The sequence below is a fragment of the Equus asinus genome, chromosome 7 (genome assembly GCF_041296235.1).
Source record: "Equus asinus isolate D_3611 breed Donkey chromosome 7, EquAss-T2T_v2, whole genome shotgun sequence".
NCBI classification, from domain to species: domain Eukaryota; kingdom Metazoa; phylum Chordata; class Mammalia; order Perissodactyla; family Equidae; genus Equus; species Equus asinus.
In genome coordinates this window covers 3,312,890-3,329,564 of record NC_091796.1, presented here as the reverse complement: position 1 = coordinate 3,329,564, position 16,675 = coordinate 3,312,890, and the positions used below count along the sequence as shown (strand labels likewise).

Below are 16,675 nucleotides of genomic sequence, written 5' to 3'. Positions count from 1 at the left end.
GGCCCTTAGCATTTCCTATTAGTTTAGGACACTCAACCCTTCAGCAATGTGGCTGCAGTTCAGACTGACAGCCTGCAAGTGCACCGGAGTCGTTAAGGAAGGACACAGTGACTCGGCGATTGATCGTGAAACCCAAATTAAAACTAAACATTGGTTATTTGGTCACTGTGATCTTTGAGAGAACAATTTCCTATCACGATAGAAGGATTAACTTAGAAGTCAGATTCTATGCATCTAAGAGTCAGCAGAGATAGACAAGAAGGGAAACTACTCCTTTCAAGATGGCGGTGAGGATGGAAAAGAGAGCGTTCTGCTTGGTGCCTTTGTCTGTGAAGGCTGGAGCAGAGTGCTTACTTTGTAGGAAGAAAAGGAACAAGCACATAGGATGAAATTAAAAATGCAATCTCTAGAGGGTAGCTGATGGAGGGAGAGGGTGAAAAAGAGAAGGAAGTCTGAGCTGGACTTTATTATTTCCCTGAACCAGAGGCAGAGAACTTGGCCTCACTCCCCCAGGACTGGAGATTCCAGTAGCCTGGAGAAAACTGGGAAGAACTGGTGTCTGTTAGACCGCAGAGCCCGAGGTGAGGAAGGAAGGGCTCGTCCCGCCACAGTGAGTCTTGCTGGAGCTGGGCAGCGTCAGTGTACAGGAGCCCCAGTCAACATGGTTTTGTGACTTGAGCTGAGGGTGAACTAGAAAAAGGACAGCTATGAAGCCCCCAAGACAGGGCAGTTGACTCTCGCTGCTTAGCACTGCACTCAGCAGTCGGCAGGCGCTCAATCGACATGTGTTGAATGAGTCAATGTTTGAATGGGGTCACTCCATGTTGGCGATGGCCAAAGGAAGAATGGACTAAGGTCAAGGCTGGGGCTTTACAGGGTGACGGAATGGCTGAACATGGGGATCCAGGAGGTCACCGGAGTTCTGCAGAGGGTTGATAAGAGGGCAGAGGGGGCAGGCTCAAGGCCTGGGGGTGATTTAATAAGAGTAACGGGGCCTGAAAAGGAGAGAGCAGGGCTGTTGCCCTTGGAGAACTGGAGGAGCTCTCCGGAGGGGTGACCGAGAGCCCAGGGCCTGGAGTCAGGGCGGATGGAGATGCTGGGGGCAGGAGGCCCAGGGGCTGGGGCACTGCGGACTTTTCTTAATCAAGAGCTAATGCCTTTTGTTTCCTTCTGGAAGGTCCTTGAGTCCCGGAGAGGCCCAGGCTTGTTCATGACAGTGAGGGCTTTGTGCTTCTCTCTGAAATAAAACTTTTATCTTAAAAAAAGAAAATGTATCCACTGCAGTATGTCATAATCGCAGTATTCAGATCTTTCCCGGCTCTGGTGGGGAGGAGGAGGAAGCCGGGCTTCAGTGGGGCACGTGGGAAAGCACCACAGAAGTTTGCTCCTGATTATTTTTTTCACCTTCTGGATTTCTGTCATAACGTATTGAAGACACAGAGGAAATTTAATTCCAAAACTTGGCTTTGATTTTATTTTGCCCCCATCTAACCCTTTAAATGTTAGGAAAGACCTGACTGCGTGGCCAGGGAAAGTGAAATTTGGATTAAATCCCCCCAGCGTTTGGGGCAGTATGAGAAAGGGACCAGGAGTCTGAGACTGCAGCTTTGCTGGGGGCCACCCTGTGGGCACAGGTGTGGCCGCGTGGCAGAAGCACTTCCCCGCGTCTCGGCCCTATTGGAGGGAAGCTGGCTTCCACCTGGGGACTCCCTCTGTGCAGGGGAACCGGATCCCCCCACCTCACTCGGCTGGGCTTCCAGTCGTTTTGACCCAACTCGCGCTCGCATCTGACAGCAGCCTCAGACCATCGAGGCAGCGGGCTGCTGCGATCTGGGCGAAGACAGAGGCGGCGGCTCCGTGCCTGCCGTGCCTGGCTGTGTCCTTACCTGATGCTAAGGAGGAAGAAAGCCTTGACGGCAAGTGAGAGCGCAGTAAAAAAAATTTAATACTCTGTACTCAAGTGTGGTGGAGTGTGGCCTGTGCTAGAAAAAAATACACGGTGTTTCTTACAACAAAACCGAACAGCCTGCGCGTCCCGCCCGTGCTGCACGTTCCTGGGGGCAGCGGGAAGCTCCGCTCTCCGGCCTCGGCCACGGGCTCACCCCACTCGCTCGGAGCGGTGGGAATGAGGTCACCGCGCGGAGCCGGGCCGGGCGGGGGCGGGGGCGGGGGGTTAGTACAAGGCGAGGACGGCTCTGGGACTGTGGGGGCAGCGGAGGATGAGAACGCCGGCCGGGGGAGGTCCGAGGGCCCGGGGCCGCCCGCCACCGTTTGAACCCACGCGGGTGCCGGTGCGGGGAGGAGAGCAGCCTGTGGACACGGGGACAGAGTCCTGCGACGACGCAGAAAATGGGAACCATCTTAGCAACGCTCTCGCTCCTCTCTCCCAAGAAGGGCGAGCACGCTGCGCGGCTGTAGGCTGGGCGGGGGCGGCGGGGGACCCTCCTCTTGCCCTGCTGCGCCCCCTCTGACTCCCCCAGAGCCCGAGGGCCGACCCCCGTCCGCGCGGTGCGCGTCTGGCCTTTGTCTCTGCTGGGGGCCGGCGCGCCCCCTGCCGACAGGTCTCCAGGCCTGCTGCTCGTCTCCTCCTCCCGATCTTGCTCGAATTTCTTGGAAGGCCGCGGCCATACCGACAGAGGTCGTCCGGCCTCCCTCGGACGAAGTGAAACGCCTAATGGAAGTGCCTTCCCTGCAGCGGCGGGATTCCCCGCGAGCCCAGAGGCCGGCGGAAGCACAGGGTTTGCGGGGAGACCTCGGTGTTCCCCCTGCTTTTCCAGCAGGGCCGAGCATCACGTGCCTGTGCCGACTAAAGCTTTAGACGATTGACTCGCTTAACCTTTCCAAAGATGTTATCCAAGCTGCAAAGTCTTGGCAATCTGAAGACCTTTTAAGTCAACAGACCAAAGAGCTTTAGTCGGGATTAAATGCAAAACGCCAGAATTTCACTTTTAAAAATACAACGTCTAAATGCAACCTAAGCACATCTGTAAACCGATGCAAAACAGGCACCGGTGAGAGCCCGCCCCTCGCCGCGCCCTCTGCGTCCTGCCCGGCTTTGTGCAAACGCTGTTAGCTCAGAGCTTCGGGAACGAAAATCCTGGGAACTTTCTTTTTCTGGCTGGCAACGTGGAAGTTTGCGCTCACCCAGGGGATTTCTCATTCGCTGAAGGATTTAAGTCCGTGTGTGTCATGGAAAATCCGACTTCCTCCCAGCTCAAGGTGGCCCCGAAGAGGTGGGCCTGGGACCCACGACTCCCGGGTCCCTGGGCAGGCCACCCTTCCTCTCTGCAGCCGCCTGCCAGCGCCCAGCACATCCGGGGGCTCAACAATGAAACAGTAAATATCCACACGAAACATAGATTCTGCCGAAGAGCTCCACTGCAATGCACCTGGCTTTCTAGAAGCAATAAATGAAAGTCTCATATTAAAAAAAAAGATTAATGAAGTCATGACGTAGAGAGAGAGAACACAGCAGAATCCATTGACTCAAGACAACGTGTGCAGAAGCAATTTGCCTCTGAAACTCTAAACATGCGACGCTTTGGTACTTCCTGGCAGCTCCTCAGGAGCTAGCAAAGAAATATTTCCACATGGAAGGAAAAGGTCCTTTGAAATGTAGCTTGTTCTATTTGAGAGAGAAATACAGCAAGGTTACTGCGGCTTCAGTGGCGATATGCATTATTATTTATTTTTCCAGTTCGAAAATTGTGTGTCTTTTCATTAGGACTCCTAGATGGTAAACACCGATCCCCACGTGAATTGAATTAGTCCAACCCCCTCCCTCCCTTGCTGGTTCAGGGAACAATAGAGTAAACTCTGGCTGACAAATTACGCCTTCATTTAATGCTTTGATTATCTGTTAAGTTAAAAACAATCCTATTAAAAGCCTGGACCCTACCTCGTATTTAATCTACATTGTTACTCTTCCTTGTCTTCTGTTTTTGGGTTTGTTCCCCAAAGATTAAAAAAAAAACTATGTCACTTGTGCTCTGAGTTTGAAACAGACACGTGATCAGGTCTGATGTCAAATTAGTGGGTGGCAGGAGAAAGCCTGTCGCATGATATCAGCGTGTTCTGCAGACGGCTTGATTTTCTTTAATAAAAATATTCTGCCTGAAAGGCTGGGAGTGACTGCGTAATTCGGCCGCGGGCTCAGACCGGAGGCGTCTGCAGGCAGCTCGAAGCAGAGGAAACTTTTCTGCTCTGAGGTTTCGGAGGAACACTTTCAGCCAGACTGCAAACCGCCGAAATGAAAGTGAATCACGCAGACCAGTCATACTTAATCCAAGTGAAACTCATTCAGTCATTTCTTCTATAAATATTTATTGAAAGCCTATTTTGTGTAAGAGGCTGCCACGTCCGAAAAGGCCAGGAATTTTTTGCGTGAACTGAGACCCCCACGTGACAAATATGGTGGGCTGCCCTGTGTGTTCTGCGTGGACGCCCTCAGTGACTGCAGGATCGTGGTGTCACGGCACAGGCCTGATCCAGGATTCTAGGGTGGCTTGTATTTTTTTTTTTTTAAAAATCCGACTCCAACTGCTTGTGTAGTCTAAATTTTAAACTAAGCCTAGAGCAATCTAGAGTATGTCAGTGGTATTTAATGGATGATAAGTGTAGTGTCTTGCTTGCATGGAAAGAATATAAAAATATGGTGTCCTCTTCCGTTTTCGGTGCTTCTGGCCGTTTCCTGATGATCAGCGTCCTGGCTCGTTAATGAAGGAGGTTTTCTCCCTCCCCCGCGCCCTCATTCCTACAATGTCAACAGGGGCTAACAGCTCCTATTCCTGTTTGTTCAAACAAACAATAGCCTTTATAACTAAGAAGAGAATTAGTATCAGGTGAAAGCCTCATTTTAAGGCACTTAAAGCTTTTTCTTTTCTTCCAGAAGAACAAAGTACAGCAGTGGTCTCAGGAAGAAGAGCCCACGTTCGAAGTTTGTAAAGCGACAGAACAAAGGTCTGTCCTTGACGCATGGACACCCTGTGATTGCATTTTGAATATTTTCCTGTTCTTCTCTCTAACTTCCTCACTGAAGAGCTGAAGCTTGGGGCAGGAGGGTGGTCCAAGGCCCGGGGAGCCCGCCCCCAGCCCTGGCCTGGGTGCTGACCTGCTGGCTTTGTTACTGCAGGGCCAGACGACCTCTCTGGGGGTCTGGTTCTTTGCCAAATTAGGGGATTGCGTTCATAAATGTCTGAGGAGTGCTTCGAAATGAAAGATGAACTGGAATATGCTCAGAATCCCTGGATTCCTTTCCAGGGTAAAAGGAATCTCTTCCTGCTTGACCTCGAGTGCGTGGAAAGGCAGCGTCTGATCTGAAACTGAAACCCCTGGGAGATGTGGGAGCCATTGTAAATATTTCATATTACTCTATGAAATAAATTTAGCTCGAGGCTAACTTTCGAGAAGAATCCATTGACGTGCACATCTGTTGGGAAATCCGAAGCACTGCTTTGTTTCATTTTTGTACGTTTTGTTTTTTATATTTTTCACAGTTTGTTATGATGGAGGTCGTTGGAACAGGACAAATGGGCTGATCCCTGGCTGGTGAGTGTTTTCAGGGTCTGCAGGAGCATTGCATTCTATCTTAACACATTATTCCCAATGATTTGATGTAACTTTTCTTCTGGTTTGTGGTAGAATTTGATTTATTCATTTTGTATTCTAATATACCAATAAAAAAACAGATATTAAGAAATAGGGAAGATTTTTTTTTTTTGCCTCAAAATAACATTTAAGATTTGGGGTTTAGTGAAATTAGGAATCTCAGATCAGCAATTATCCTTCATTTCTTTGAGGCACAGAAATTGAGGCTAGTTTAGAACTTCATGTTTTTTTAATGGAAAATCCTGGCTAAGTGAGGAATGGCTAGCATAGCTTATAAATGCTTTTATTCATTTAGAATGAAGAGAGGCCCCAAATTAAAGTGAAATGGGATGAAGAGAAGAACAAGAAAGAAGGAGATTCGTGTGTCCAGACAGTTAATATTGTAGGAGAATCGTCTGAACAGAACCATGCAGTGATTTGAGCAGAAGCCTAGGGCTCATTTAGATGGACGCTGCTGCAGGCTGTTGGGGTTGCATCCCCTTGGGGCCTGTTTCATTTATAGGTCTAAAGGTGTGATCCTAAAACGTTGCGCATGGGTCTCTGGCTTCCACAAGTTTCAGGCTGCTCAAGCCTGGGGCCACTGTCTTCACGGGTAGAACCCATGAATTTGATTTTGCTGGGGACCAGTGGACAAGGAACACTAGATGCCTTTCAGGACTGGGAGCCTCGCACAAGGCTGTCGCCTCCAGGAATGGCAGGGGCGTTTGGAAGCGGCAGGCAGGCTCGTCCCCATTCACCACGGGAGCCAAGCTGGACTAGAGAGGAAACGATGGGCCCGGCAGCCTCAGGGGCTCGGAAGGATGGAAGAGAAAAAAGTGATGGAAGGGAGGTGAGAGAAACAGGGAGATTTCCTTTTCGACTGGACCTCGGTCTCTGCCTTGGCTCGTTCTGGAGCCCTTCGGAAGCCGTCCTCCCCCGGGCCACAGTGCACGGGTTGGGAACACGCCTTTGCCTCCTGCTCTCTACTGCTATTCGCACTACAGGGTGGCGAGGTGCCCGCTCTGTGGGCAAGCAGGCGTTCTCCCGGATTTCCTTCCTTCCAAGGCCTTGATTGCAAAGTGTGCTCCCTGGGGACTTGTTAGAAAGGCAGATTCTCGCATCTCGCCCCTACCTTACTGAGTCTGAAATTCTGGGGGTGGAGCCCAGCCATCTGTGCTTTCACGGTCTCCGGGTGACCCCGGTGCATGCTCATCTGGAGACAGTCCTGGGCCCACCCCCAGAGGTTGTGATTAAACCCGCCTAGGGTGTGCCCCGGCGTTGGGATTCGGAATGTGCCCCTGGGCCTCCCCTGCAGCCAAGGTTGACAGACAGCCCTGGGAGCCCTGTCCCATCGGCCTTTCTGCGGTGATGTGGAGGGTCTGTGTCTGCACTGTCCCAGACGGAGCCAGCCGGGCACCTACTGGGCCCCGAGTAAGGCTCAGTACATTTTATTTAATTATAATGAATTTAAATCTAAATAGCTACATGTGGCCAGTGGTTACCTTATGGGACAGCACAGACCAAGAGCCACGGAGAAATGTAATACTTTCCCTTTCATTGACGAACTGTTTGTGGCCTCAGCCTTCGCTTCCCAGTTACAGAAAGCCTTGACCCAAAAATGTGGCCCCATCCCTGAACCCTGCTTCACTTAATAATGGAAGTTGTCATTTACTCAGGGCCTTCTGTGCGTTAGGGAATTCACACACATTACACATGGAGTGACTGCGTCATCGATTGTTCAAACGGAAACAGCTTGAGAATAAATGGGGGCAATATTAAAATTATATGACAGCAACAGGGACCATCTGGGGCAAACTGTCATACTGCTGCCAGGGGGATGAGGGTTATGATGTCACACGGCTATAAGGAGCTAAGACCCCAGTTCAGGTCTGTGTGACTCTGGACTGGGTTGAATGCTGTCCCCCAAATTCATGTCCACCCAGAACTTCCGAATGTGATCTTACAAGAAGAAAGGAAGAGACCCAGGGAGAGAAGGCCACGGGACGATGGGGGCAGATATGGGTGACGTGTCTACAAGCCAAGGGACACCCAGGACTGGCAGACACAGAAGCCGGGAGAGAGGCCTGGCACAGATGCCCCTTCACAGCCTCAGATGGAACCAATTCTGCCCCCAGCTTGATTTCAGACTCCCACCTCCAGAGCTGTGAGAGAGTAAATTTCTATCGTTTTAACCACTCAGTTTGTGGTACTTTGTTACAGCAGCTTTAGGAAACTGATACGGACTCTGAAGGCGCATCTCTAGTCCCCTGCTGTGTGGTACAGCAGTGCCCGGGAGTGTGGGTTTAGATTCTGGTAACCTGAATTTACCAGCCTTGTTGGTTACTTTTTATGTGAAATTCAGCAAACGAATTACTCTTGAAGATCCACTTTGCTCACCTGTCCCGTGGGAATGAGTGTGACCATACCTGCCTCATTGGCTGTGGGAGGGTTATTATTCTCTTTTTGCTTCAATACTTATTTATTTTAAGAGGAAAAATCCACAGGTAAAAATGTTGGATAAAGCATAGTCTTTGCTTTTAAGGAGTTTCTGGTCTAGAGAAAGGACAAGGTAAACAATTGCCCTTATTTCGATGTAGTGAATGTTATTTACAAATATAATGAGACTCTGTCATGTGATGTTGAGTCCCATCTCCTAACACCAGCGTCAAAGAGAAAAGCGAAACTTCTTCCTTGTTCCCAGACAGCAAGAGCTTAGGCAGGGGACCCAGACTTGGCCGTATGGACACATCCACCAGGATGTTGAAACTGGACAAAGTGAAGCAACAACCTAGGGACAATTAGAATTTGCTCACAGATGCTGCCATGATAGCATCATAACCATGTCCAGGGTAGCCCATGTCCCTTTTCTCTGGCCTTCTAGAACAGCCTTGGTTCCTGTACATCTTACAAGTATTGTCCTTCAACCTCCTGTGAGACCCTGTTATCATTTGAACACATCCAAACTTATCCAAGAGGCTCAACCTTATCTTAAAATTCGTGTGGAAGTGCAAGGGACCCCAAACAGCCAAAACTATCTTGACAAAGAAAAGCAAAGGTGGAGCACTCACACTTCGTGATTTCAAGACTTACTACCAAGCTACAGTGATCAACAGAATAGACTTGGAGTCCAGACATAACCCCAAACATCTAAGGTCAATGGATTTTTAGCAAGCGCACTAAGACAATTCAATGAGGAAAGGATAGTCCTTTCAACAAATGGTGCTTGGATCTGGACCCTGGCCTCATGCCATATACAAAAATTAATTCAAAATGAGTCAAGGACCTAAAATACAAGAGTTAAGACCATGACACTTTTAACAGGGAATGTAGGTGTCAACCCTCATGACCTTGGATTAGGCAGTAGTTTCTGAGACATGACACTTAAAGCACAAGCAACCAGAGGAAAAACAGATAAATTGGCCTTCATCAAAATAAAAACTTTTGTGCCTCAGAGGACACTCTCCAGAAATTGAAAAGTCAACCCACAGAATGGGAGAAAATATTTTAAAATCATGTGTCTTATAACGTTCTGGTATCCAGCACATACAAAGAACTCTTATAACTCAACCACAGAATGACAAAGAACCCAATTAAAATATGGGCAAAGGATCTGATAGATATTTTTTCAAAGAAGATATCCAGCTGGTCAATAAGCGCCTGCAAGGATGCTCACATCGTTAGTAATTAGGAGAATTGAAGTCAAAGGCACAATGAGATACCCTTTCACATCCACAAAGATGTCTACACTGAAAAAGCAAAATAATAACATGTTGGCGAGGCTGTGGGGAAACTGGAGCCCTTAGACATTGCTGGTGGGAATGTAACATTGGGCAGCTACTTTGGAAAACAGTTTGACAGTACCTCAAGCAGTTAAAATAAGACTCAGCAATCCAACTCCTAGATATATACCTAGGAGAACTGAAGACGTGTCCACACAAAGACTTGTTCACAGATATTCATAGTAGCATTACTCCTAATAGCCCAAGAGAGGGCACAGCCCAGCGCCCACCAGCTGATGAACAGATGAATAAAATGTGGTGTATGCATACACTGGAACACTATTCCATCACAAAAGGAAGGAAGTACTGAACCCTCCCTCAGAAACATTAGGTGAAAGTAGCTGTTTGCAAAAGGAAGATCCCAGTGGGATGGTGTGGAATTTCTCGTCTCCCCAGGGACACCTCAGCTCTGTGCTGAGGGCCTTTCTCAGGGCCACCCAGGTCATACAGGATGATTGTCCGTACTTGAGATCAGCTCTTCAGTGGCTTTCACTCCATCTGTAAAAGCCCTTCACAGCTGCACTAGGTCAGTGACTGGGTGACCGGGGTCTGTAGCCTGGCCAGTGACACATCAAAAAGCCATGCAGAGCCGCTCATGTTTTATTTATTTTTTATTGTGTTTTTGCTTCTCATTCCTGGAACTCTGAACACGCCTGGTTTAGGGATTTAGTATGCAGCCAAATCAATGGTTTCTCTCGTTTGGAAACAGAGGTTGCCAGCTGGCCGTTTCAGGTTTCTTGTGTCACTGAGACAAACAGGAAAAAGGGAGAAATAGTTGTTGACGGGGGCAACTGATAAGAGAAATGGGGTTATGAGGACAGAAGAGAGATGGAAGGGGGCCTAGGGAAGGGAGCCTGAGAGGTGTCTCGTTATATCAACAAGTCCAGTGGTAAAATTTGATCAAAGACCAATTATGGTTAATTTGGCGTCAACTTGGCTGGGCCGTGGTGCCCAGATATGTGGTCAAACATTATTCTGGATGTTTCTGTGAGGGTATTTTTGGATGAGCTTAACATTTAAAGCAGTGGACTTTGAGTAAAGCAGATTACCTTCCACAGTGTGGGGTGGCGGGGGGGCCTCATCCAATCAGTTAAAGACATGATTGAAACAAACCTGACCTCCCCGTCGGAAGAGGGATTCCTGCAGCAGATGGCATTTGGGCTAGAACCGTAACATCAGCTCTTCCCTGGGTCTCTAGCCCGATGGTCCACGCTGCAGACTTTGGACTTGCCAGCTGCCACAGTTGCATGGGCCAATTCCTTAAAATAAATCTCTTTCCACGTATATGCACATCCTATTGGCTCTGTTTCTCTGGAGAGCCCTGACTAATACAATCCTCTACAGTTAGGACTGGCAAGCTCTCAGGTTCCTCAAGAATAAACACTTGGAAGCCCTCATGTATAAGGACCTCAAGCCATTTGAGATGTTGGCCAAAGGCAAACCAAACACGATGGTAGAAAGAAGTCATAAATATCAGCTTTGGCCTCCTGAGCAGCTGCAGAAATCATGACTGTGGCCTCCACCGGTATTTCATTCCTTGCTGTGTCATATACATATTTATGAGTTAATTAATTTCCATTTCCATTCCTCTCTCTCTTCTCCCTCACTATCATACACAGTTTGTTGGTAGCTGACCGTAATTTGTCTCGCAGTTTTCAGAATAGCAAGACCGCACAAGAGTGGCACTTGAGGATGGGGACACCCTGGCGTTGAGGGCAGAGGCAGTTGTAACCATTGAGGTGTTGAGTTGTCGCGGTTGGTGAGGGAGTGAGTGCATTTTTTTGTTTGAAATAAGGAGAGTGGCACTGTGTTAAAGAGAACTGGTTTGTTATCGTTGGAAACGAATGTCAGGGAAGAAAAGTGTGTGTGTGTAAATCTGTTGACGTTGAAGGAATAGATCAGTGGGCATTTGTCATTCCCTGTATCTTGGCAGAATCCCCGAGGTGAGCCGTACTCGTGGCATGATGTGTGCAGCGGTCCCCTACCAAAGCTGAACGGCAAGGATGCTCCCTCTCTCTACCCCTTGGCTGTCTGAGCTTGGGTGCTGCACCTACTCAGGCCCTTCTGGATGCTCCCACCTGGGTCCTTGACTCTTCGACGGGAAGTGACACTTGAATCTGTTCACAGTCACTGTTGTTGTCCTGTGCTAGAATCCCGGCCAGACTTTCCATGCAAACACAGAATGCTGCTGCTTCCTGCTCCTTGACCTTCCAGCACTCCCGAGTTCCCGGCAGCCTCCCAAGTCCTCAGTCAGAGCACTCTTTCCTCCCAAATCCGTGCTGATTGCATTAGAACTGATCGCCAGACTTGATCTGTTCCTCCTCTCAGTAGTAATGTATCGGAGGAGGGCAGAAAGCTGAGGCTCCTGATGGTGGACTGGCCACTTACCTGTGAGTCGGGGCCTACACTGAGCCCCTGGGGACACTGAGTGTTTTGTGACCTTAAGTAAGCCTCCCCAGCTCCCTCTGCCCCAGTTCCTTTCTTTCGGTCAGAGGACGGCGGAAACTGTCGGACACTCTTTCTCACAGGATCTCGTGTTCCAGGGAAATCATATAAAAGAAGAAAGTGAAAACTGATCGTCTACTTTATTTTGTAGGATTTTGCCAACACATTCTGTTGAAAATTTTAAAAATCTTCATCATCATCCTGGTTTACAATTGCTTTTTTTAGATAGAAACCCACATATTGAGAATCCAGCCACTGGTCTTAGTTATACTCATTATTATTGATTGTAATCATTGGAGTTTGAGATCATTTATATCCCATTACACAAAACAGTAGAGAGCACGTCCTCTGACCCAAGCAACTTATTTTCTGTGCAGATGGTGGGCCGGGACAGCCCCGAGGCAACACCCCTGCTTGGCACAAACAAGTGCTGGGTCAGCCCAGCGTGGACAATGGGAAAAATCAAGGTTCACAGGTAGGGAAGAAAAAAAAACCAAACTGATGGCCATTACTGTGGCTAATCAATGTGAAAGAAGATATTGACAAGTATGCGTGAGGTACAAGGAGTAATATCACAAACACCCAGGACCAGCCCTCCCGCTTGAGCCCTGGAACCAGACCACAGCTGCTGGAGCCCGTGTTGTCTGCTCTTCCCTGACATCATCCCCCTTCTCCACGAGGTTCCCATATCCTAATTCTGTGTTCGTTATCACTTAATTCCTTTATAATGTTCCCTTGTAGCTATGTATCCTTGAACCATGCATTGCCTAGTCTTGCACGTTTTTGAAGTCTCCATAAGAGGTATAACATTCTCGGCAGTCCCCTTTTCTGTTAAGTTTATGTTTGGGATGCATCCGTGGGTGTCGATGCATGTAGCTCTGTGTTATTCATTTTCACCGAGACGTAGAATTCCATTGCGTGAGTACACCATGATCTGTTTACCCACAGGAGGATATTATTTTTTCTCTTTTTTTATTGCTCACATTATTTTAATATTACTTGTACATACATAACAATTATGTGTTATTATTCATAAGTTGTAAACAGTTTCTGATTATGGGATCCAATACATAAAAGATTGAACTGTGAATTGGGTAATTTTCTACATAGATTCTTTGTAAAGCAAAGATTCGAGAGCCAGTTATTGCCAGTCTCCTCCTTCGGCCCATTAGGCCTCGCTCCCTTTAAAAATAGTAACTTTGTTTCTCAAATAATATTTCCTCCCAACTGTGACACCAGCTAGATGTCAACGCCTCAGTGATATCGTCATGTCCTTCGACATAAAAACATCAATTTATGTCAAACATAATTTAACCTAAAGCCGAGTTTCCTTTATTAGAATGATAATGTCGTTTATTGTACATCTTTTCTTTTACCTTCCTTGATTTTAGTTGTTAAAACAACACCCCACTTCACGTGCTCATTTGTGAAGTGGCAGTGCCGTTACTAATGCGGGTCTGTTCTGAGGAGCGACCTGTGAAGATGGTTTCAAAGCACTTTGTGATGAAGAGAATGTTCTATAAGTGGGTACTGAAAATAATCAAGACATTCATGGATCCAAACAGGCCACAGAAACACCATAGCAACAAATGAACAATAATTGCTGCCTTACAGGCTATTTCCTCAGCGACGCTCTCATGCAATCAGCACTCACGCCGTGTGCTCAGAAGGAGCGCAGGTCAGGTCTGGCTGCCACCATCCATGAAGAGGGTGTGCAGAACCAGACCAAGGTGGGGGCAAGAGGAAAGGTGGGTTTGTTCCCTCATTTCCTTCCTCTCAGCTTCCTGCCCACTTATTCCCTGACATCTCCTCAGCACCGACAGAGATGTGGTAGGTCTGGGCATCCCGCACGCCAAGCCACTTAATCCAAGTCACCTAATAAGATGTGCTGTGAAGAAACTATCTCTTGCCCCAGAGTTCTTACCTTGATGGACATGCAGCTAAGTCAATGTAACGGATGAGGCTGTGAGAGGATAGTGATGACATGATCCATCTCTCTCTAAGACCACCGTCAATAACGCAGCAATGAGGGCCATGGCTCCCTCAGCCTTGGGAAGTCTGCAAAAGCTAATACAAAATGTGCCATTTCCAAGTTATTTTTGGAAACAGACACAAGGTAGATGTTACCCCCGCCCTGCTTCCCTAAGGCACAGAGGCTGGAAAGGATTCACAGGCTCTGTTGGATTCACCATAATTGGAAACCAAACCCTCAATAACAACCCCAGGAATCCCCAGGAAGATGCCAACATGAGAAGGAAGGATTCCATTTTCGAGAGAAGGCCCTTGGCCTTACCCATCTTGATGACGTGTCGGCTGGCTGGAGATGCCCAAGTTAGCGGTACGTGTTCTCCAATGGGGGGAGGACTGTAAGGGGTGGGGCTGCTGAAGATGGCAGAGTCTTCTCTATGGAGTTCTCGAATGGTGTATGCCTCCTGGAAAGACAGAGAAAGAGCGAGTGCAGGAGTCGGGGGGGGGGGTTGAGAGGGTGGGGGGAACACTTCCTGTTGCTCCAGCTTCTCTTAGGGACTGGTGGCTGACTTCATTAGACACTTCTGTAGGCTACCACTCTCCCTGTCTCCCAGGTCAGCCAGAATAATTGGTTTCATTAAGGTGTAGATATTTTAGAACTAGTTCCAATGCATTGGGTGATTTTAGAGCTTTTCTTTCCTTTGCCGTCTTTGAAGGATAATCTGGATGCTGGAGGTTTGCTCTCGGGCTTCTCAAACTCTGTTTCCATGGTTACAAAACACCGTGCTCTCCCTGACCCACAATGCATCAGGAGGGACACACTGACTGCCTGGTAACAATTATAGCATTTTCCAAATTTGCAGACCTCCTTAACACTGTCCAAATATTAGAAAGATGCGTGCCCGCCTATTGAGTCTGCTAGCTGGCAATCCTAATTTTGATGTAAGTATTTTGTAGGGAGCAAGGTAAAGCATATTTGCACTATAAATTACAAACATTGAAATGTCATCCCCCAACAAATGGAAATATCAGAGGGAAAGGTTGGAATGCAGGAGAGTGTCAGCAATTGCCGCAGTGGCCCGGGGGGAGTGTTCTCTTGCCCAGCTGAGTCCATTAGCCCAGCTCTCTACCTGGAGAGAGGAAACCCTGTCAGGGAGGCCACATGCTGTGATGGCCAAGGCCAGGCAGCAGATCTGAAAGTGAATCTTTTTCTTACTAGCCATGGATAATTTATTCTCTCCTAACTGCATTCACTTATCTGTGAAAGAAGTCATTTTCATGAGTTTGTTGAGAGGATTAAATGAGATAAGTAAAACATTTAGTACGGTACACATCATGCACTCAGTAAATGATGATCCCTATTTTGTGCGCTATTATTTCAAAAGTCATCGATTCCTGTGATACAAAACAGTGCCGAGTATGTTGGCACACAGGACGTGCTTGATGGGGATATAGAATTAATGAATTGATGATGATGGTGAGGGTGGTGGGGTTGTGGTCATGATGATGAAATTATTGGGGTATAGAAAATGTAAAGCGTTTAAAGTAATTTTGGTTGCATTTGCTCCACTTAATGAGAGAGGTAGTATAGCATAATGGTTACAAGTGGTGGTCCTGGAGCCAGAATGTGTGAATTCAGACCTTGGCATTGCCTCATCGTAAACGTGTAATCCCGAGTGACCTGCTCCACTTTACGGGCCTACGTTTCCTTTCCAGTAAAGTGGAGATGATGATAATAGTACCTCACTGGGCTGTCGAGAGCACTGAATGCACTAGTATTTGTCAAGGACTTGGACTCGTGCCCAGTGTCCAGAGGACACAGTACCACGCTGAGGAGCAGGACACTCATGCCACAAGCAGAAAGCAGCCATCCTCTTTACCCCTCACATGCCTCGGAATCTGCTTTGTGAGTTACTTCTTTCCCGCCACCTTGCATGAAGTCTCAGGCTGGTCCTCGTAACTTTTCCAATCACTCTTGAATTATACAAAGACTTCTGGTCACTTTGCAAAGTAGGAACAGCCTTATTTCAGAAATTAAGGTGCCTAGTCCCAAAGGATGATTTACCAATGTACCATGAAGGAGTCTCTCTTGCCCCAGTTTGTGCTGGCTTCAGAGTGAATTTGTAGCTTTTGCCAAGAAGGTTGATGAGGGGCAAGAATCATGAGTTGACTTTTAGCGCCTCCTTTGAAAGCCCCCCATAGGTCTTGCGCCCTGTGTGGGATGCAGGGAGCGGGGGTGGTGTGGAGCTGACACCTCTTATCTCAAGGGCTTGGCTGAAACTGAGATAAGGAGACTCCCATTTTTAACATTGTTATGCATGCAACAAATATGGCGTTATTACTCCTAAAATATATTTTTCTTAAATGATAAATCCTGAATTTCAACCCCTTCATTGGGAGTTGAATCGAATGAGGCACATAAAAATACTAATTTTCAGTTGCCGTATACATCCGTTCCCATTCCAATATAGGGTTGCCAGATTTAGCAAATAAAAATACAGGACATCCAGTTGCATTTAAATTTCAAATAAATAACAAATAATTTTCAGTAAAAGTATGTCCCATGCAATATTTGGGCATATTATAAATATTATTCATTGCTTTTCTGAGATTTAAATGTAACTGATTCCTATATTTTATCTGGCAAGCCATTCCAATAATTGTTTTATCTGAAATAGTTTGAATTTTCAAGCCTGTGTCAATTACACCATTTCAGTTGCAAATAACAGAGTACCCAGGTATAAGTGCCTTACGCAATGAGAAATTATCATCCACAGAATAAGAGAGAGAAGAGGGCGGGCCCATGGTTGGTTAAACACGTGGCTCAGTGATACCAGATCCTGGATCATCCCTCCTCCAGTCCACCTGGCTTCCCTTCATCAGTCGTAGACAGCTCC

General features: G+C 47.5%; 1 long non-coding RNA gene across 1 annotated transcript in view; it reads right to left on the bottom strand.

Moving 5' to 3' along the window:
- Positions 1-9,985: 9,985 nt before the first annotated feature.
- The window catches only part of LOC139045626 (uncharacterized), a 34,670-nt gene continuing 27,980 nt past the window's right edge, over positions 9,986-16,675 (bottom strand). Inside the window, exons 2-3 of the long non-coding RNA XR_011504351.1 lie at positions 13,735-14,242; positions 9,986-10,110 (exon numbers count right to left, since the gene is read on the bottom strand). This is a non-coding gene — a long non-coding RNA (uncharacterized lncRNA). The remainder of the gene's footprint in view (positions 10,111-13,734; positions 14,243-16,675) is intronic.